Source organism: Petaurus breviceps, unplaced genomic scaffold, assembly GCF_028583685.1.
Source record: "Petaurus breviceps papuanus isolate PSGF00001 unplaced genomic scaffold, PetGlider_PUasm1.0 139, whole genome shotgun sequence".
Classification (NCBI taxonomy): domain Eukaryota; kingdom Metazoa; phylum Chordata; class Mammalia; order Diprotodontia; family Petauridae; genus Petaurus; species Petaurus breviceps.
Window position 1 is genome coordinate 6,955,929 of NW_027185697.1, and position 22,318 is coordinate 6,978,246.

Sequence of the window (22,318 nt, forward strand, 5' to 3'; positions counted from 1 at the left end):
ATGCATAACTGTTATGAGTATTTTTTTAATTATTCAACTGGGGTCAAAGAGAAATAGGTAATAAATGTTTGTAAAAATAAATCAATAAATAAATTAAAGAGGGAATAAACCTTGTTAACTATAGTGGTAACCCAGAAATATATAAAGAAAAGAACACTGTTATAGGTTTAATGAAGCCATTAACAAAAAAAAGAATGTATATATAGAATTTATTTATGAAAAAAATAAATGCAAAGGAATCAATACGAAGTTTAGGTTTAATTAACTGTTTTAATAAAATATTGTGAAGAGGAAAGAAAGCCATGAGTAGGTGATACACGTTTTATGCCATATTTATGTATTTGAAAATATTTTAATATAGTCAAATATATAAATATATTCAATTATTTTCTACAAATAAGGTTTATTTTAAATTCCTTTATAATTTAGATATTCACTGACTGCTATGTTTTGCCAATTCAGACTCCCAGCTTTCAAGCTTTCTTAAATAAGTAAGATACACCTCTCAAGGTTATTTTTATACTATCAACTTTTGGAAAATTATTTAATTCATGCTTATAGTAGCTTATACATACCATGTTTCATAGTTTAAAACTGATTTGCATACATGTTCTCATTTAATCATAGAGCAAAAATGAGAGGTGGAAAGCACTGGGAAGAGAAAGGCATCATTTTTATTTAGTTAAAGAAAATAAGACATTTAATGATGTGCCCAAGGTCATACTAAGTATACAGAAGTCAAATGTGAACCTGAGTGTTTTATATCCAAGGCTAGTATTTTTCTCCTTTATCTGAAGAAGAGAAGCATTTTTTCCCCCTGAGTAGTATCTTTTTTCCTCTCTAATTATAAAGATTATTCAAAATTTTCTAGGCCTTTTGGTATTCATTCACAAGATCGGACAGTTGAAATCTGCTAATTTTAAGGAACTCAGCATCTTTAGCCTGGAGAAGAAAAAATTCTCAAGGATATGATAGCTGTCTTGAAGTATTTTAAAAGCTTTCATGTGACAGAGGGAAGCTATTCTATTTTAGTTCAGGGGGCAGAACCAGGAGAAATGGTAGAAATTTTAAAAAGGCTGATTTAGGCTTGACATTAGTAGGGAGGGGAAGTTTTCTATGGTAATAATTACAGATATACCAAAATGGAGAAGGTTACATAGAAAGGTAGTGGGTTCCCCTTCTTCAGAAGTCTTCACATAGAAACTAGATAGAGATTTATTGGGCAAATTAGAATGAAGATTTCTTTTGTTTTGGAGTTAGACAAGATGGACCCTGAAGTCCTCTCCAAATCTCAAATTCTGTGATCTGGCTACAAGTACCTTTTTATATGAAAAGGAAAGAAAGAACCTGCTACCATTGGACCATATTATAATTAGTTCACAAGTGCTCGAGCACATAACTCTTGGCCCATGATGGTAATCTAAGTGACAGAAATGTCAATTTCTTATTCTGAAATAAGAGAAAGAGAAAATACCCCTAAAGACATCCCAAGCTAGCAGCTAAGACTCTAAGTGTTTGCATGAGTTCTAGGAACTCTGTGCCAAATTTAATTTATGGATTTTATTGAAATACAGGTTCTCCTTTGGTGCCTTCTGATAGGATGGGGGTGTCCCTGCCATCTTAGACACTTTCTACAACACAGTATAAACAAGATGCAGGTGCTACTTTGCTAAAGAGGCTTCAATTGTGGCCCAGAGGTCTTAGATCCTTTTTTTAAAATAGAATTATAAACATAAGCAGATCCTGCTAAGCTAAAGAGGCTTTAATTATGGCCTTAGAAGGTTTATGTTTCAGATGATCAGCCTCATAGGGTTCATAAAGGACCATCATGTTGGAATTGGCCAAGCAATCCTCTCCTCCAAAACACATTTTCAAAACAAATTAAAAACAAAAAGCAGAACACAAGGCCCTCATGAGGATAGAGTATTCTATGGTGTATGTATTGGAGGACAAGGTAGTCTCACAAAATCACTCAACTTTTTAAGTTGGGAAGTAATGTTACATAACAAGACAATATTGAAAAAATAATCTCTTGCTGAAGGGAGACGTAAGATGTCAATATAACATGAACCTCTCCCCACTCATCAAGATTATGTGTGGATTATGAAAGTCAAATCACATTTAGTGGTATTCTTTCTCTTAAACCAGATTTCCCAAAGTCAAGTTTATATCTTGTCCATAATGCTACACTATAATACAGTAAAATCTCATTAATTCATACTCCACTGTTTTAAAATGTAGTAATTGATCAATTTTACAAGTGTATGTTGAAGTTTGCTATTGCATTATTTATTAAGAGAAGGTTAATTAAGCAAAATATAACATGGCAGGGGTGAGTTTAACCTACTTAAAAGATAAGGTTCATTTCAGGTACTTCTGAAAAATTCATTTTCTCTTCTCTCTAGGCACTGTCTCTTTCAGAGATCATATCATGTCCCAGGAGGTCAATTATCATCTCAATGCAGATGACTACCAAATCTATATAGCAATTCCTAATTTCTCTCTTGTGTTCTAGTCTGGCAATATAAGATTATACATTTAAAGCTTGAATCCAATGCCCTCTTTTTATAGATGAGGATATTGAGACACAGAGGTGTTAAGTGGCTTGCACAGAATTCACAGCTAGTAACTATCCAAAGAAGGATTTGAAAAAGAATTCTTATAGAAATTTAGTTCATAAAGGTCAAAGTTTTAAAAAGCAATTAAATTATAAAATAAAAAAGCAAACACCAGGAAATTACGTATTTTTTTTACCTAATAAACCAATAAAATAAGCTAAAGTTACATTTGCCAGAAGGAAATTTTAAAAGCACCTTAAATTTCCTTGAGTGAATTTGACCAAATTGAACTCAGGAACTATTCCAAGTAATGAATAGAGTTGACTCAAGAATCAAAGCTCAACTACACATTTCACAAAATTAGAAACAAAGAAAATAAAGAAGAAATTAGTATCCTCAATATGGAAACCATTTAAAAAGCTCATAGTTTGTTTGAATTATATTCAAATATGAAACATATAATTCAACAACTAATATCCTTTACAGTGTCCAAGAAAAAAAGCAAGCTGTTGAGGGATCTGATTTTAGGCAGCAAATTGAAGAATCCTAATTTCATTTTGTCCTGTGCACTTAATTGGAGTCTAAGTAAGAAAAACTATGCCCCATCCAGCTGGTATCTCCATCCTAACCTCAAGCCCTAAGTTATGCCTCCCTCTGCATCTAAGTCAGCTATCCATCCAATACCCTTTTCTCTTTATTGCCAAATCTAATGGTCTTTTCTCAAATCTCAGCCTTCTTGACCTCTGTGCAGACTTTACCATTGCCAATCACCCTTGTTTCTTGATATTTTATTTTCTCTGGATTTTGGATTCACTATTCAATCCTGATTGTCCTCTTCCATATCTGATTTCTCCTTCTCAGTATCTTTTTTCTCGGATCTTCCTCCAGGTCATGCCCACAAACAGTGGGTGTCCCACAGGATTCTGTTCCTAGTCCTCTTCTCTTCTCCCTATATATAATTTAATTTAATGATCTCATCAGTTACCATGGTTTCAATGATCATCTCTATGCTGATGTTTCTTAAATCTTTTTATTTAGCATTAGACTCTCTACTGACTTCAAATCTTACATTATCAATTGCCTTTGGAAATCTTAAGCTGCATAACCTATAGTATAGATGTCTTAAATTCAATATGTCCCAAATTGAAACCACTATCTTTCCTCTCAAACACTTGCCTTTTCTAAATTTCCTTTTAATTGGCAAGGAGTTCACCATTCTCCCAGTTACCCAGGCTCACAATTTAGTGTCCGCCTCAGTTCCTCATTCTCTCTTACCTTCCATATCTGATCTGTTGCCAAGGCCTGCCAATTTTAGCTTTTTAACATCTTGTATCCAAGAGCTCTGACTCTTGAAGCAAATCTATTCATTGTTTGGAATTTTTCCTGAGTTCAGTTTGGTTAAACTGGATCAATGCCCTCCTTCCAAAACTATACCATGGCAGATTCTCATCATCTCACACCTAGACTATTACAATAGATTTCTGGTGAGTCTGCCTGCCTGTCTCTCCCCACTCCATTCCACCCTCACTCAGATGTCAAAGTAATATTCCTTAAGTGCAGTCCTAATCATGTCACACCACATTTAATAAATTTGACTAGTTTCCTATCACCTTTAGGATCAAATATGAAATCCTCTGTTTAATCTTCAAAAGCTTTCACAGCATATCCCACCTCTCCAGCTTCTTATACCTATGCCTCTCCCCCACCCCCATCTCTGAGATCCAGTGACACTGGTTTGCTTGTTGTTCCCTCAACAAGCCACTCCATATATCAGCTCTGGGCATTTTCATTGGCTGTCCCCCATGTCTTGAATGCTCTCTTTCCTCATCTCTACCCGCTGGCTTCCTTCAAGTCCTAGCCAGAATCCCACCTTAAAAAGGATGACTTTCCAAATCTCTCTTAATTCTGCTGCTTTCCCTCGGTTGAGGTCTGTATGTTACCATCTCCATTAGATTATGAACTCCTTTAGAACAGGGACTTTCTTTATATCCCCAGTTCCTGGTATATAGGAATCACTTAATGCTGATACAGGGCAGCTATGGGGCACAGAGGACAGAGCACCAGTCCTGCAGTCAGGAGGACCTGAGTTCAATTCCAACCTCAGGTACTTGAAACGTACTAACTGTGTGACCCTGGGCAAGTGATTTAACCTGAATTGCTCCATAATAAATAATAATATCAACAATAATAATTGGATACTGACAGTCTCCCATATTCTTTCTATCTCTTACTGTAAACATAATCAGATTAGAAAAAATGAATGCTAATTCAATTCCCTATTCAATAATTCACCTTCACTTTCACTCCTAAAAGCAAAAGTCCCTTCCCTGACTACTTTGTGTGTTGTTTATTTCTTAGAATGTAAACTTCCTGAGGGCAGGAATTTTCTCTCTTTTATTTTGCATCTATAGAGGTTAGCATAGTGCTTGGCAAATACCATTTAATAAACACTTTTTTTACAATTCAATCATTCAATGTTTTCAGAAAATATAATGTATTTTTAATAGAGTTTCCTAAACACTATCATTAAAATCATGTTGTTGTGTGGTATTATACCGAGGAAGTATACCTATACCAATACATATACTGTACCATCTACATAAGCAAAGTTTTATCCCTTATCTCCTGGATTTTGATGGGTCCCATTTGTGGAATGTCTTTCCTTACCTCTGTCTAGTCTGGATCCCTGTATTTATTCAAGGTTTACCATAGCTATCACCTCTATCTGATGCCCTCAGGTGTTAGAATCCCCAAAATTGCTATGTATTTACCTTGTACATATTTTGTATTGAGGTGTGTGTGTGTGTGTGTGTGTGTGTGTGTGAATGGTAAAACGTCCTCTCCTCCATCCTTCATAAAGTGAACTTTTGACTGTGTATTGCAGAGTTCTCCTCCCATAGGTCTTCTTAATGACTCCAAGCCTCTCCCTGAAGCCAAGGCTCAGCTCTTAATACCAATATTCTACCAGATATATTTTATTGTTATGAGATATGGAACAACAATCTGAGAAAGTGAAGTTGACAATCGCCCAGAGGGCACTTGGAGAGAAGAACTGTGGGCACAAACAGGCTGAAATGCAGTCAAATAATACTCAGGAGAAGGCAGGGTGGAGAAAATCTAGTCAAATAAATGAATGTTGAAAATATACAATGGATAATGTCTACAGACTATAAGGAAGACCAGTACTTTGGGTGAACCTCTTGTGGCCAATTTGGGATCAGATATGTGGACAAGAGTTCTAGAAGACAAACTGGGTAACTGAAATTACTTGTAGAATAATCCTGATGAAATGGGAAGAACACTGTCATTAGAGTCAGGAAGCTTAGATTTTAGAAGTTACTCTTCTGGGGTGGAACTAAGATGGAGGTATAGAAGCAGGAAAATTCCATGCACTTCCCCCATAACCACCTCAAATAACTACAAAAAATTACTCTAAACAAACTTTATAGCTGCAGAACCCACAAAATGACGGAGAGAAACAAACCTCCCACTGAAGAGACCCTGGCAGGTAGGTAAGAAGTGTCCATCACAGCACACTGGGAGCAGTGCCCATTCCTGCTTGAGCCCATGGATTTAGCCTCAGGGCAGCCCTGACCCTGTAGCAGACATCAGGAGAGTGGATCACCAGCAGCTGTGGAGGTTTCCAGATTTATCAACCCATAAATGCCAAAGACAAAGTGAGAGGTCAGTGGATTTTGGGAATAGGGGGTCCAGGAAAGTGGTCTGGACTCTGCCCTTGGAGGGAGAAGCAGCTGAGGCACAGTGGCTGCTGCCACAAAGCTCCTGGCCTGCAGATGATAGGGGGACCAAGCCACCAGTCTGAGGGATAATCACTCTTGCTTTAACCTATTTGGATCTAGATTGCTGTCTACAGTGGAGGTTCTGGGGCAAGTGACTAGTTGCCAGAGATTCAGGGAGGGCAACCAACTAATACCTCCAGCAGCTGAGAAAACCCCAGGGATTTGAGACAAAGCTCTCCTCTCTAGAAGCAGAGTTCTACTGTGGCAAAGGGCTCAAAAGTCAAATAATTGAATGGCAACATAAGGAAGCAAAGGAAGCAAAGCAAGCAGAGCAGTCAAACCTTAGATTTCCTTTTTGGGGACATAAAGGATCAAAGCATGGAATAGGAGGAAGACAGCGAAGTCAGAACTCCTGCACCAAAAACTTCCAAGAAAGGGGTGGCCAGGTGGCTCAATGAGTAAAAGCACCAGCCCTAGAGTCGGGATGAACTGAGATCGAAGCTGGGCTCTGATACTTAGCACCACACCCAGAAATAACTGGCAGTGTAACCTTGAGCAAGTTATTTAACCCTGATTGCTTAAAAAAAATTTCCAAGAAAAATATGAGAGGTTACAGGCCATAGAGGAGCTTAAGAAAGATTTTGAAAACCAAATAAGAGAAGTGGAGGGAAAATTGGGAAGCAAAATGAGAATGATGAAAGAGAATTATGAAATGAGAGTCAACAACCTGACTGAAGAAAATAACACCTTAAAAAATAGACTAACTCAATTGGCAATAGAGCCTCAAAAAGCCAATGAGGAGAAGAATGCCTTAAAAAGCTAAATTTACCAGATGGAAAAAGAATCTCAAAAGGTCACTGAGGAGAGTTGTTCCTTCACAATTAGATTGGAGCAAATGGAAGCTAGTGACTTTATAGAAATCGAGATACTATTAGACAGATCCAAACAAATGAAAAAACAGAAGGCAATGTGAAATATGTCATTGGAACAACCACTGACCTGGAAAATAGATCCAGGAGAGATAATCTAAAAATTATTGGACTACCTGAAAGTCATGATCAATAAAATAACCTAGAAATCAATCTTCAAGAAATTCTCAAGGAAAATTGCTCTGATTATTTTAGAATGACAGGGTAAAATAGACATTGAAAGAATCCACTGATCACCTCCGAAAGAAGATCGCAAAAACTCCTACGAATATGATAGCCACGTTCTGGAATTCCCACATCAAGGAGAAAATATTACAAGCATCCAGGAAGAAACAATTTGAATATTGTGGAAACACAATCAGGGTAACACAGGATCTGGCAGCTTTTACATTGAGGAATTGAAGGGCTTGGAATATGATATTTCAGAGGTCAAAGGAGCTTGGATTAAAACCAAGAATCACCTAATCAGCAAAAGTAAGCATCATGTTTCAGGGGAAAATATGGCCATTCAATGAAATAGAGGACTTTCAAGCATTCTTGATGAAAATAACAGAGTTGAATAAGAAATTTGACATTCAGATACAAGAAGCAAGAAAAGCATGAGAAGGTGAACAGGGAAAAGAAATAATAAGGATCTTATCAAAGTTGAACTATTTACATTCCTACGTGGAAAAATGATAATTGAAACTTATGAAACTTTTCTCAGTATGAGGATAGTTGAAGGGAATATAAATGTTATATATATATATATATGTATATATATATATGTGTGTGTGTGTGTGTGTGTATGTATATGTATACATTCATATATGTCCATATAGGAAGGTATATGGGCATATGAATACATATGTGAGTGTGTGTATGTATGTGTACAGGTATACATAGACAGAGGGCAAAGAACAAATTGAATAGGAAGGGATGATACTTAAAAGGTGAAATTGAGAAGTGAGAGAGGAATATAATGACAGGGGATGGGAAGAGATAGAATGGGGAAAATTATATCATATAGAAGAGGCAAGGGAAAATTGTTACAATGGAGGGGAAGGACAGGAAGGCAAAAGGGAATGGGTCAACATTACTCTTATTGAATTTGGCTTAGGGAGCAATTGACATACACAATAAATTGGGTATCCTGCCCTACAACAGAGTAGGGGAGAAGGGGATGAGAGGGGGGATGATGAAGGGGAGGACAGGTTGGGAGAGAGGGGGAAGTTAGAAACACACATTTTTGAAAAGGGACAAGGTCAAAGTAGAGAATAGAACAAGTGGGGGGCAGGATAGGATAGAGGGAAATCGAGTCAGTCTTTCACAATATATCCATTATGGAAATATTTTCCATAGCTACACATGTACAACCTATATTGAATTGCCCATGTTCATAGTAAGGGTGGGTGATGAGAGAGGAAGGGAAAGAGTCTGGAATTCAAAATTTTAAAACCAAATGTTTAAAAAATATATTATTATTATTATTATTTATTTTTACATGCAACTGGGAAATCAGATATACAGGCACAGGGGTATAGATATACATCTTGCCCTACTGGAAAATTGGAGAAGAGATGGGAGAGCATATGGGAGAGAACAGATTGGGAGAGGGTATACAGTAGGATTGTTGTTTAGGGGTGGTGGGTAAGGGAAAGACAAGGAGAAAATCTGTAACTCAAAATCTTGTGGAAATGAATGATGTAAATTAAAAATAAACATAAAATTTAATTAAAAAATAAAAATACTAAATATGTGATTCCTTGTATTAAGAAATCAGGCTTGTATCAGAGAGGAAGCTAGTAAAGTCTTTTGCTAATAATTCATAACATTAAAAAATGCTTATTGAATGAAAAAAAAAGTTACTCTTCTAATAACCAAAGGTGCAACATTGGACATGTAACTTCACCACTTTATCTCAGTGTTCTAAATATATAAAAGGAATATCTAAAAACTCAATGCTCTTTAAGGCCCTGGTTGGTTATAACACTCCATGAACCAACAGTCTATACTGTGCCATTTTACAAGGCATATATACTGACCTATGGCTACCTTAATGTCATGAGCACAGCAATGAAAATTTACACCACTCCAAATTCATGGGCCTGTGTAACTCATCCAGAAAGGAGCTAAAGCAATGGAGTTTTAAATGATTTGGAGTTTTAGAGAAAAAATATATGAAAGTTTGAGAAGAGAAGAAAAATCCCTATTAGATTTAACTTACTTTCCAAATTAAAAATAATAGGAAAAACGCAAATTAAAACAACTCTGAGGTTTCACCTTTCACCTTTCAAATTGGCAGAAATAATGAAATATGTAATAGTCAGTATTACTGGAGGCATTAAAGAGATATGCTCATGAATTAACTATTGGCAGTGATGAAAATTACTGTTATACTCTGGGACCTCAATTTGGAATTCTGTGATAAAGGAAGACAAAACCTTCTGTGCCCTTTAAATTGCCAGTCCTGCTGCCAGGCATATACCCAAAGGAAGTACAAGAAGAAAGAAAGGGCTAATGTGTACCAAAATATTCACAGTATTACATTTTATTTGAGCAAATGATTGGAAAGAAATCAGATTCCTATTTACTACAGAAAGGCTAAAAAATTTGTCAGTGTGGCATTGAGGACACCTAGAACAAGCCTCAGAGTCAGGAAAACTCCATTCAAGTTCCATATCTGTTACATACAGGGTTGGTGACACCAGGCAAGTTGCTTCAGAAGACAGTTGGCACAGTGGATAGTGGAATGGTACTGATTTTAGGAAGACCTGAGGTCAAATCCAGTCTCAGACACATGCTATCTTTGTGACTTCCCAGGGTTGCAATGATCAAATGTTTGTACAGCAGTTAGAACAATGTCTGTCAGTTAGTTAGTATTATCATTACATGCCTTAGTGAAGGAGGAACTGAAGAAAGAGGAAGAAGAACAGGAAGAAGGTGAATTCCGTACAGGAAATCTCAACAGGAACGAACATGTTGCAGAATTGGAAATGAAGAATAAAATGAAAAGTGACAATGGCCTCCTAGAGCTTGTGATAGAGGAAAGGAAATCTGGGTAGTCTGACATGTACCTTCAATTTTGGTAACATGCATTATAAAGTTTCAGGGGAAAGAAAGACGTAGAATCCACTGGACTAAAATGCTACTGGGGAAATCAGCCCAAGATAGATTAGAGATGTCCAACAATGAAATCCTTAAGACACAAAGGGAAACAATTCCAATGAAGAGTTAAAACAGCATTTGTCTGAAAAGACCAGTGAAAAGCATAAGGAACTGAAGAACCAAATTAGATTTTTAAAAAGAAGTGCCCAGAAAGCAAGACCAGATAATAAATGGATACAATTGTGTGGCCCTGTCCTGTAAAAATAGTATAGGAAATGCAAAATCTCAGAAGAAGCTGAGGCTGAGGAGAAAGCTAAGGACAATGAACAGCTTTATTTACTAGTTATTTTAAAGTAGATTGGGATAAAAGAAGGGAAAGGGATTTGGGATGAATGGGAACATGACAATTTATGATAGATAACGTGACTGCTAATTTTGCTTCTGATTTCTCTAGAAAGAGAATTACCTTCACAATCAAAAGGATACATCTACTAACAACAACAAATAATGGTAGCCACGATAAATAAAGACACAATAAAAAGGGACTCAATTACTTTTGATAAATTCAAGACACATGGTCCATAGGAACTATGTCCTTGGGTACTGAAAGAACTTTTAATGTTATTGTTGAGTCCCCATAATATGTGAAAGATTATTGAAAATGGGAGGAATATAGCAAGACTGGAGAAAGGAAAACGTTTATTGGAATATTCAAGAGAACATTCTTCACACTGTATGTCAGAGAGCTGGACTTTGATTTCTAGGAAAATTCCAAAATAGATCATTAAAGTGATGCTTGATGAACATCAAGATATGGAAGCATTGATTAAAAGATTACAATAATGGTATGGCTTCATCAGTAACAGGTTACGCCAAGTTATTCTGATTTCATCTTTTGACAATATTAATATGGTAGGTGTGGGGAATATGAGCAGCTAGGTTGATCAGTAGATAAAAAAGCCTGACCCTAGAGTCAGCAAGACTTGAGTGAAAATCTAGTCTCAGATGTGACTCCAACCTGTTTGCCTCAGTTTCCCCATCTGTAAAATGAGCTAGAGAAGGAAATGGCAAACCAGTGCACTATCTTTGCCAAGGAAACCCCAAATGGTGTCATGGGGAGTCAGATAATTGTAACACCTCAACCACATGTGGGGACTACTTTGGATAGGATTTACCTGGAATTTTGCAACGTGTTTGATACAATATCCCTTGCTAATCCACTTGAGAATACAGAGTGATGAGCTGTATATAATTATAATATAATTAGATGGATTTAGAAATAGATGGATGTTTGAACTCAGGGTCATTGTTATTGATTTACCACCAATATGGAGAGAGGTCTCCCATAGAAATGCCCAGGGAACCAGAGCAAACAGAGGTTAAATGACTTGCCCAGGGTCACACAGCTGCTAAATGTCTGAGATTTTTAACTCAGGTTTTCCTGACTCCAGGTCCAGCTCTCCATCCCACTCTGCCTGCCACTCAGCTGCCCAGGCTAGGGATTTATTCAGCTGTTAAATGGGAGAATGTTCAGAGGACAACAATAGGGACAGGGGAAAAAAAAAAAAAAACTTTGCTTCTATCTTATATGGTGATCACTGGAAGAAGCTGATCCTTCAGATCATTTGAAAGAATTGGTGTCTAGTGTTCTAGGGAAGACCCAATGGGACATTATAGTAATCTTCATGTATCTGAGGATTGTGGTGCAGAGAGAAGATAAGACAGAGAGGAGTGATTGGTCATTTGCTCTTTGTCCCAGGAAAATAGAAAGAGGAACCAATTAGATGATATGATTAATAGAGCATTAAAGTCAGGACAACCGGAGTTCAAATTCTGCTGGAGACACAAAATCCCTCAGCCTCAGTTTCCTAATCTGTAAGAGGAGGGGGATGGACTTAATGGACTTTTAAAGTTCTAAATGGATGATTCTTTGCTCAAATAAATTAAAGTTACAAAGAAGTAAATTTAGGCAATATGTGAGGGGAAAACAAAAAACCAAATCACCAAACAAAAAGACCAGCCAAACAATTAGTGTTATGAGGCAGAAATGAGGAGATCATGCATTTATACACATGGAAGAGGAGGCAGTGCAAAGTAGTGGAGGAAATGGATCCCTGTGGGCAACATATTACCTTAGAGAACCACAAATTAACATAATCTTTGTTGTATTTTTTATTTATTTTGTTAAGCCTTTCCCAATTACATTTTAATTTGTTTGGGGCATATTGCCTGCCTGTTCACTGCTTGGAAGCCATGAGATTGCAGGCCAAAAGTCTGACAGTTTTCTATGCTTTTAGCTCAACTGGAGAATCCAGGAAGAAGGGTGCTGAATAGACAGGCTGGAAAAGTAAAATGGGGCCAGACTGTGAAGGGCATTGGAGGCCAAAGAGAGGAAATTATATGTTAGCCTAGAGGTAATAAGAAGCCAATGAAGTTTACTGAATAGGAAAATTACAACGGCAGATCAATTCTCTTTGGCAGCTGTGTGGGGGATGGATTAGAGTGGATTGGAAAGGTAGAAGATGGAATTTCTTCTACGTAAGTGACAAGCTAGGGCACCAGTTTTCCAGGAACACAAAAGAGTAAAAGACAGACTATAAATTAAGACTAGAAGGGCAGGTTCTGGAGGGCATCAGGTGAAAGCCTTGACAACTTTCTCCTTTACCCTGCAATGATGGGGATCAACAAAAATGGTCAGAACTAGGTTATAAGATGGTCACTTTGTACCTCTCAGAAGGACTTATGATGAAAAATGCTAACTCTAGAGAAAGAACTAATGGAGCCTTAGTGCAGATCAAAGTACACATTGTTTTTCTTGTTTTGGTCTGTGTTTTGCTTCACAACACGACTAATATGGGAATATATTTTACACAACCACATATGTGACGTATATCAAATTGTTTGCCTTCTCAATGAGGGGATAGGAGAGGGAAGGGATTTGAACCTGAAATGTTTTTGAGTGTTTAAAATTGCTTTTACATGTAATTGGGGAAAATCTAATATTTTAATATTTGATTATTTTAATATTTTTTTATTTTTTAATTTAAAATAAAAAATTTTAATATTTTTTAAAAAATATTAATTTGTGAGCTGTGAGATTATATAATCATTTACAATGGCTCACAAATTGGAGTCTGTTTTGTTAAAGGGTGTAATCTGTCAATAATTACATTTCATAGCATCTAGAATAATGTGGGATTTAGCACTTAACATATGCCTTTTGGATGACTGAAGGAATGGATGACAGGCTAGGAGAATTCCTTATCCTTCTCAAATGTTCTTAACCTGGGGTCTGTGAACTATAGAAAAGAAAAAGGATAGATAAACAGCATTTCAATAGAATTGATTTCCATGTAATCCTATGTATTTTACTTGATGTATTTAAAAACGTTTTGAAAAGTCAATAGGCTTCATCAGATGAACAGAACACTGCATCATAAGTGCATGTAGTGGCATGGAGAGAGAGAGAGAGTTTAGAAATCCTTGGATCCTCTCTAGGCATTGAGTGAACACTGTCAGCTCAGCAGAATTCCTAGATACCACTAGGAGAGAACTATTTGCCTGTAAGATTCTTGGTTAAGACTGAAAGGAAACTTCTTGTTCCCCTTTGAAGGACTCCTTTCCCATTGTTTGGAGTGTCACTGTGATTCCCCAAGACCTTTTTTTTTTTCTTATTATAGTACTTTTTTTTTTCTATCCCCTACAACTTTTTTTTCATGGCCAGAGGTAGGCATTTATTAGCGCAAAAATACAGTACTCTTTGGAAATCTGAGGTCACTGAGTGCTTACTGTTATTTAACTAATAAAAGAGAAATGTTTTTTATACTTTACACAAATCATGAATGACCATTCAATATTATGCAATGTAATCCTGAATATTTTTTAGCAAAAGAGTGTAAAAGACTGAGATCTTTAGAAAATTTAACTGTAAATTTAATAAGGTACTACTTCAAAAAGGACTAATCTATGCTGTAAGTGTAATGTCAGCATGGATTTTGGTTACTTCATTTTGACCCAAGGCCTAGTCACTTAATGCCAATTGCCTCCAAAAATATTTCTATATTCACAATTATCATACATACCCTGGCTTGGGTTGTATTTTCTTCACTTTGTATCATTTTATATGCCTTCCCATATTTCTTTTAATTCTTCTTACTGGGCCCACATGGTGAAAAATATTTCATTATTTTCAGATAGTACACTTCATTCATTTACCAATCTTTTTGGCAAACAGTTTGTTTCTACCTTGTTATCATAAACAGGGAGACTATGATCATTTTTGTAGACAAAAGTCTTTTCTTTTCATTAGGAATCTGCTTGAGGTATGAAGCCACTAGGAATTAATGGGTCAAAAATCATTGAGCTAAAAGTCCTGAACTCTATTATAACTTGTCTTGACTTGTTCCAAACACCATAGCCAAACTACCCTAAAGCTAAGTCATAGTTCCCATCAATAGTAAATTAGTGTCCCTGTTCTTCCACATCAAACCCCAAGATGAACTTTTCCATTTTAAATCATCTTTCCCAATTTTATGGGTGTTAGGCAATACATTAGAGTTGTCACACATTTTATGACTATTAATAATTGTGAGCATATGTCAAGTGGTTATTAATAGTCTGCATTTGTTCCTTAAAATCTTTTTGTTTTGATACTTTCACCATTTATATATGAGAAGGCCTGTTAATCTTATAGAATTATGACAGAATCCTATTCATTTTGGATATTAGAATTTATCAGACATTATATTTTCCAGTCTAAATGGTTTGATCTAATTCTGTCTGCAATACTTTTGTTCATTCAAAACACTATTTTTACCAAAAATGTATATACTCAAATTTATCTTTTTGTATTATATAATATTAACTAAGCAGCAGCAGACTCTGAGTTTATCTCTCATTTAGAGTTCTGAAAGGTATAACTCTTTCCATCCTCCTTTATTTCTCACAGTGTGATTTTAACATTTATCTAACTATTCATTCTGAATTCACTATTAAATATGATTTAGATAGTCACTGGTCAAATATGTTACAGTGGTAAATTCCTTTTGTGTACAGTTGAGTTCACTTTGAAATTTCAAATTCTTAAAATTTGTTTAAGATGCTGATATAAAGGTAATTTCCTTTTTTAAAAAAAATTTATTTTAGTTTTCAACACTTACTTTGATAAAATTTTGAGTTCTAAATTTTCTCCCCAATCTCTCCCCTCCCCCCACCACATTCCAGAATGCATTCCAATTTACCCCTTCCCCCAATCTGCCCTCTCTCCTAGCATCACTTCCCTTCTCTTATCTCTTTCCCCTCCCATTTTCCTGTAGAGTAAGATAGATTATTATACTCCACTCACTATGTATCTTATTTCCCAGCTGAATATAAAAACAATTTTTAACATTTGTTTTTAAAACTTTGAGTTCCAAATTCTCTCTCTTCTTCCCTCTTTACACACCCTTACTGAGGGAGAAAGCAATTTGACATAGGTTATAGACGTGTATTCATGCAAAATACTTACATAATAGTCATGTGAAAGACTAACTATATTTCCCCCCACCGTATTCCACCCCCCCAGTTCCATTCTCTCCTTTCACCCTGTTCCTCCTCAAAAGTGTTTGCTTCTGATTACCCTCTCCCCCAATCTGCCCTCCCTCTATTAACCCCCCATCTTTTATTCCCTCCTCCCCTACTGTCATGTAGGATAAGATTTTTATACCCAATTGAGTATAAATGTTATTCCCTCCTCAAGCCAAATCCAATCAAAATAAGATAAGTTGATTCCTTCTCACCTCCCCTTTTTGCCTCCAATGTAAAAGCTTTTTCTTGCTTCTTTTATGTGAGATAATTTACCCCATCCTACCACTCCCTTTCTCCTTTTCCCAGTACATTCCTCTCACCTTTTAATTTTTTAAAATATCATCCCTTCATATCCAACTGTCCCTGTGCCCTTTGTCTACACACACACACACACACACACACACACACACACACACACACACAGTTTTTTCTTTTTTTTTTTTTTTTGGAAGAGGAAGGCAGGGCAATTGGGATAAAGTGAGTTGCCCAAAGTGATATGGCTAGTACTGTGTTAAGTATTTGAGGCTGAATTTGAACTCATGTCCTACTGACTCCAGGGCCAGTGCTCTATTCACTGTGCCACCTAGCCACCCCAAAGAACACCACAGCTGCTCTTAGTGGTTACTTCTGTGCTACACTTTCATCCACAATTCTTTAATAACATACTATAGAAATGATCCCTGAAAGTATAGTCTTCTCATACTTCTCCTGAGTCTTGTATTTGAAAGTCAAATTTTCTATTTAGGTCTGACTTCTCAAGAATGTAATCCTTCCCCACACACACACTCACACACATCCCAACCACATTGATGAGATTCAGTTTTTCCTTGGAGATGATTCTTGGTTTAAATTTTAGCCCCTTTGACCTCTGGCATATCATAGTCCAAGCCCTCCAATCCTTTAATGTAGAAGCTGCTAAATCTTGTGTTATCCTGATTGTGTTTCCAAAATACTTGATTTTTTTTTTTTTCCTGGCTGCTTACAAAATACTTTCTCCTTAACCTGGGGACTCTGGAATTTGCCTATAATATTCCTTGGAGTTTTTCTTTTGGGATTTCTTTCAATGGGTCATCAGTAGATTGTTTCTATTTACCTTCTGGTTCTAGAATATCAGGGCAGTTTTCCTTGATAATTTTTGGAAAGATGATATCTAGGCTATTTTTTTTATCATGGCTTTGACATAATCCAAAAATTTTTAAATTACCTCCCCTGGATCTATTTTCCAGGTCAGTTGCTTTTCCACTGGAATATTTCACATTGTCTTCTATTTTTTTCTCATTCTTTTGGTTTTATTTTATAATTTCTTGATTTCTCATGGAGTGATCAGCTTCCATTTACTACATTCTAATTTTTAAGGCATTATTTTCTTCAGTGAGCTTTTAGACCTCTTTTTTCATTTGGCTCATTCTGTTTCTTAAGGCATTTTTCTCCTCATTGGCTTTTAGGACCTTTTTTTGCCATTTGGTCTAGTCTATTTTTTCAAGGTTAATTTTCTTCTGTATTTGGGGGATCTAGTTTAGCAAGCTGTTGATTTGTTTTTCGTGATTTTCTTGTATCACTTTCATTTCTCTTCCCAATTTTTCCTCTATTTCTCTTACTTGATTTTCAAAATTCTTTTTTAACTCTTCCATGGTCTGGGACCAATTCATATTTTTCTTAGAGGTTTTGGATGTAGGAGATTTGACTTTGTTGTCTTCATTTGCTCATATGTTTTGATTTTCTTTGTCACCAAGTTAAGATTCTACAGTCTGTTTTTTTTCCCCTGCTCTTTGTTCATTTTCTCAGTCAATTAATTGACTTTTTAACACTTTGTTAAGGTAGGGTTCTGCTTCCAGGCTGGAAGGTGTATTGACCCAAGTTTCAGGGGTTTTGTGCAGCTGTTTTCAGAAATACTTCTAGGGACCTATAAACTTTCAATTCTGCCAAGATGGTATGATCTAAGGAGAGGTGTTTGCTCATCTCCTGGCCCGTGTACTTTTGTGCCCTGGAACTATGAGGAAGGTCCCTCCTTCTCTGCTGCCACAAGCTCTGCTATGCCAGTGCTCTTCCTTGCCCTAGGCCTGCCACCCAGGACTAGGAACAAGATCCAAGTATGGGAAAATCAACAGAATCGTGCCGCCATGCTTCAAAGAGATTCCTGTAAATCCTTTCTGATCAGCTTTGTGATTTCCTTACTCAATGTGGGCTGAGAGCTCCAGAACTAGCCACCACCTCTGCCACCACCACTGCCAGTGGCTATGCTGGGGCCACAGCTAGACTGTGTTCCTCTCTCCCTTAGGTCTGACAGACCTTTCCCACTGACTTTCTAAGCTGTCTTTGGCCTTGTGGGTTAAGAAGTTTGGAAAATGCCTCAGCTGCCAGCGATTCAGTGCCTTGAGGCCTGCTCTGTGTTTGCTGGGGCCTGGTCTCTACTGGCCAGTTTTGCACTCCACTGTGCTCCTCCCCCAATGCCATGCTTCTTCTATTGACTTCCCAGTTTTTTCTTGGACTGGGAATTTGTTTCATTCTGTCTTTTTGCAGGTTCAGCTACTCTACTTAGGTTCAGCTACAGTTTGTTCAGAGTAATTTTTTTATAGGCATTTGGAGGGGTTTGGGGGAGACCTCAAGCAATTCCCTACTATTATTCCTCCATCTTGGCTCAGCCCTTTCTAAAAGTATTTTCCTCCAAGCTACCATTGTTTTTCATAATAACTATTGTTTCCTATTAAATCTGGAATAGTTTTGGCTTATACACTAGGTGGCATGTAAACGAACTTCTTAAATAAGTTAATGAATGAATTCAGATTTCAGACATTCTTCATTGTTTATTGATCAAGAGTTTGTTATTTTAATTGGCTGACATCTTTCTTTGGGTAATAAACCCCTTTAACTGGCTGTGGCCAAAACCTCTCTTGTCCATGAGGACTGATTTGCAGCCTTGTTACTACAAGGACTTCCTGCATCTCAGGAATTTTAATTAGTTATTTCTCAATTTTTCTTTGACAGTGTTATCCCTTTCTAGGTATAATTTACTTTTGTTCTCAAATATCAGTTGACCTATTTGGCAAACATCAAATTAAACACTATGCCTTCCTTGTTTCAATTTTTTTTGAAGGAAAAATTAGAAAATAATGATAATGATTTTAGAACATATCTAAGGTAGGAAAGACATTTTCACTTCAGAAGTCTAGATTTGAATACTTTCATTTATCAAGTAATATTTATGTAGTTATAGGTACAATTTCCAAAAAAATAAAAATATTGACCCTACAAAATTATTTTTAGCCTCAAATGTGCCCAGGCTTCTTTATTCTTAATTAACACCACTCCCTCTTTCCTGTTTGTCATATGCTATAGCTATATCCATATATACTTATATATACATACTTATCTATGTCTATATACCTATGCTATGTCTATCCTATATAAATTAAACCCCCAGAAGGCAAAAATGGTTTTCATTGATCTCTTTGTCTAACATACTGTATGCTTTTAATAAATACTAGATGCCTTAATTATCATTTGCCCATGTTCCTCATGATTCATTGGGTGGTTGGTTGGTTCTAAATAAATACAATGTGTTCAACTGTGGGTGAACAGACCAATATGAGCTTGGAATGCTCTACCACAGGTTGGACATAAATGGTCCATATGAACATCTGGGGGGGGGGTTCTCTACATCTGTGCATTTGGCACTTCCTTTGAGATACTTCAATCCTGCATTGCTCATAGAGCATAGTTCCTTCTCTGATGTGTGCACACCGTGCCGAGCGGTCCAGTAACAGTATCTCCCATGTCACACAATCAATCCCATGTTCCTCATATCATTCCCTACAATGCTTTCCCCTGCTAATCTAGCCTCCCATGGAAATAAAAGAAAAAGAATATAGAAAGAGGAGATCTTTGTGGTCTAGTTTCTATTCAAAAGATGCTGGGGTTTCCCCCCTTTTCAAAACACCCTTAGAAGAGTGCTTATGTCCACGGCTGCACAAACCCCCACTAATTTCCTAGGATGCATTACAAAGGCACCATCAGTGTGGCCATTGTCCTATACTTGTTGCTGCTTTTGTTGCAAAACCAGAGCAGCTATAACAGGAGGACAATGAAAACAGTAGATCTAAATGGCCATGTTCAATAACTGCTTTTTTTCCTCTGCTTTGGGAAACAACCTTTACAATAAATCTGGTAGTCAAAAAAATGTACTTCTGTGCCAATGTAAGCCTAAAGGCATTAGAGCCTAAAGGCAGCTCACATGGTCACCAGGACACACAAATTACAGGTGTAAAAACACATAAGATAAAAGGGCCTTTGAAGAAAACACATAAAGTGTATGTTTTATAGGCTTTGGTGAGGTAGGAAAAAAATGCCCCAGTAGGAACCCTGGGTAAAAGATCCACACGATGACTTTAGGCAAGTGATTTAGCCTAAGCCTCACTTTCCTCATCTGTAAAATGGAGATAATGTGATTTACAAAGCACCATAGAAGATATTATCATAGCTAGTATGTTAGATTGCCTGTTTTTCTGTTCAGACCCCAAACAGAGATCTTCAAATAGCTTGTAGAAATTGATCAGCTTTTCACAATAAATTTTCATTGTTATTTTTTATATTGCCTATATTTCTCCCAACAGTAGTCCCTCAATCATGATTATTCAATACCAATGAGAGATGCAGAATTTCCTTCAAACTGAAAATAAGCAACAGCACAGACACAAGATGAATGAGATACCTTGGAGATACTTCTTTTCTTTTTTTTTTTTTGTTTTTGGATGTGAGTTCAGACATCCTGATTAATGGGTAAAACATAATTTTCACTATATGCCTTCTAGTTCAATGCACTCTATGAACTTGTATTAACGGTGAGGGTATGGGGTGGCTGGAGAAGCTGGGATTCATGCAAAAATCAGGTATTGTTCTCCTGAGTAATAATGCCTGTGATTAAAAAAGGCTGTGCCACTTAGTGTCTAAAGAATCTGGAATCAGTTCTCTGCTCAGAAAATTGTAATTATAAGGGAGAGACAGACACAGAAAGAGAGACAGACACAGACACAGAGAGACACAAAGACATAGTGAGAGACAGAGACACAGAAAGAGAAAGACAGAGATAGAGACAGACACACAGAGAAAAGGGCAGAGAGGAATTATAAAAAATCAATGCTCACATTGCAGGTGTTTATTTTTCCATTTTTAAACTACTACCTCCATAAAGAATAAATTCTAGGCATTTTCCCCAATTTCTCAAAAATGGAAATTCATGGGCTTCTTCAAATTGTAATGCAAACAAAAGCACAGGGGACTTCACCAAAATTTTAATAGCTCACCCAAGAACAAATCCAATAAAACAGTTACTGATAAATTAAATTAAAATACTAACAAGAGGGCTAGATGTGGTATAATCAGATGTTGGTTTGAATCCCATCTTTGCTCCTCGCTATCTACATGACCATGGGCAAGTCATCTAACATCACTATGCCTCAGTTTCCAACTCTATAAAATGAGGTAGTTGGACTAAATTAGGTTCATTCTCTGTCTATAATCCTATGATAAAACCAAAGTGTTTACCTTTAACTCTGTACATACACACACATATACACTCACCCCCCCTACACACACACACATACTTGTGACAGGGCATTTGACTCCAAATTCACCACTCTTTCTATTGCATCATGCATATCGATAAAGTCTACAATGTTCTAAACTAAGTTTTCCATTTTCATAGTAATGCTCATTTTAAGCAGTGAAGTCTATACTCTCAGAACCTCAAATTTTCAAAATTAAAATCCTTTTCAACCCTTCTCTTTGGGAAACAGATGAAGCCTTTTTTGAAGTTATGCTGATTTTTTCTCACCAGCACTTCAAGGAATTTTCCCTCCTTTAACATTTCCACTGACACACAATCCATCTAAATTTGAACCCCTTTGCACCTGAAACCCTGTGATGTATTTCCAAATGGGGGCCTCTCTTTTCTCTCTCTTCCTTAAAGGGGCATGAAAAAAATTTTCCTTCTCAAATGCCACTGAGATCATGTGACTCTGAGGCCAAAACAATTCTTAAGAACTTCTTTTCATAAAAATCTGGGTCTGTGTTAGTATAGAATCTCTCTCCATAGATAAAGTTTGGTAACTGAAAGAGAAAGTTTTAGTGAGTCTTCTGGGGCCCCAAGAAATGAAGGAAATGCCTAAGAACACACAAGTAGTAAATCTGCCAGAGGGAAGAAGGACTTTTTGAGTCTTCCTGATTCCCAGACCAACCCCCAATCTCCTATGGCTCACTCATGTCACATTACAATGTACAAACATTGGTTTTAAGGTCTTCCTCATCCTTTTTGTTATTGCTAACACCATTATCACATTACTAGAAACATTTAATTAGGAGTATGAAGTTCCCAAAGTGACAATGATAACAACTAGCATTGGGATAGCACCATATGTTGTGCAGAGTATTTTATATATGCTAT

The 22,318-nt window shown here is 36.7% G+C and overlaps 1 protein-coding gene and 1 non-coding gene across 4 annotated transcripts in view; both read right to left on the minus strand.

The window, feature by feature from the left end:
• The window catches only part of CTNNA2 (catenin alpha 2), a 1,588,763-nt gene that overhangs the window by 1,075,848 nt on the left and 490,597 nt on the right, over positions 1 to 22,318 (minus strand). The window lies entirely within an intron of this gene.
• Positions 16,481 to 16,575, minus strand: LOC138146287 (small nucleolar RNA U3). Its single transcript, XR_011164447.1, has one exon. It is a non-coding gene; the product is annotated as a small nucleolar RNA U3 (small nucleolar RNA).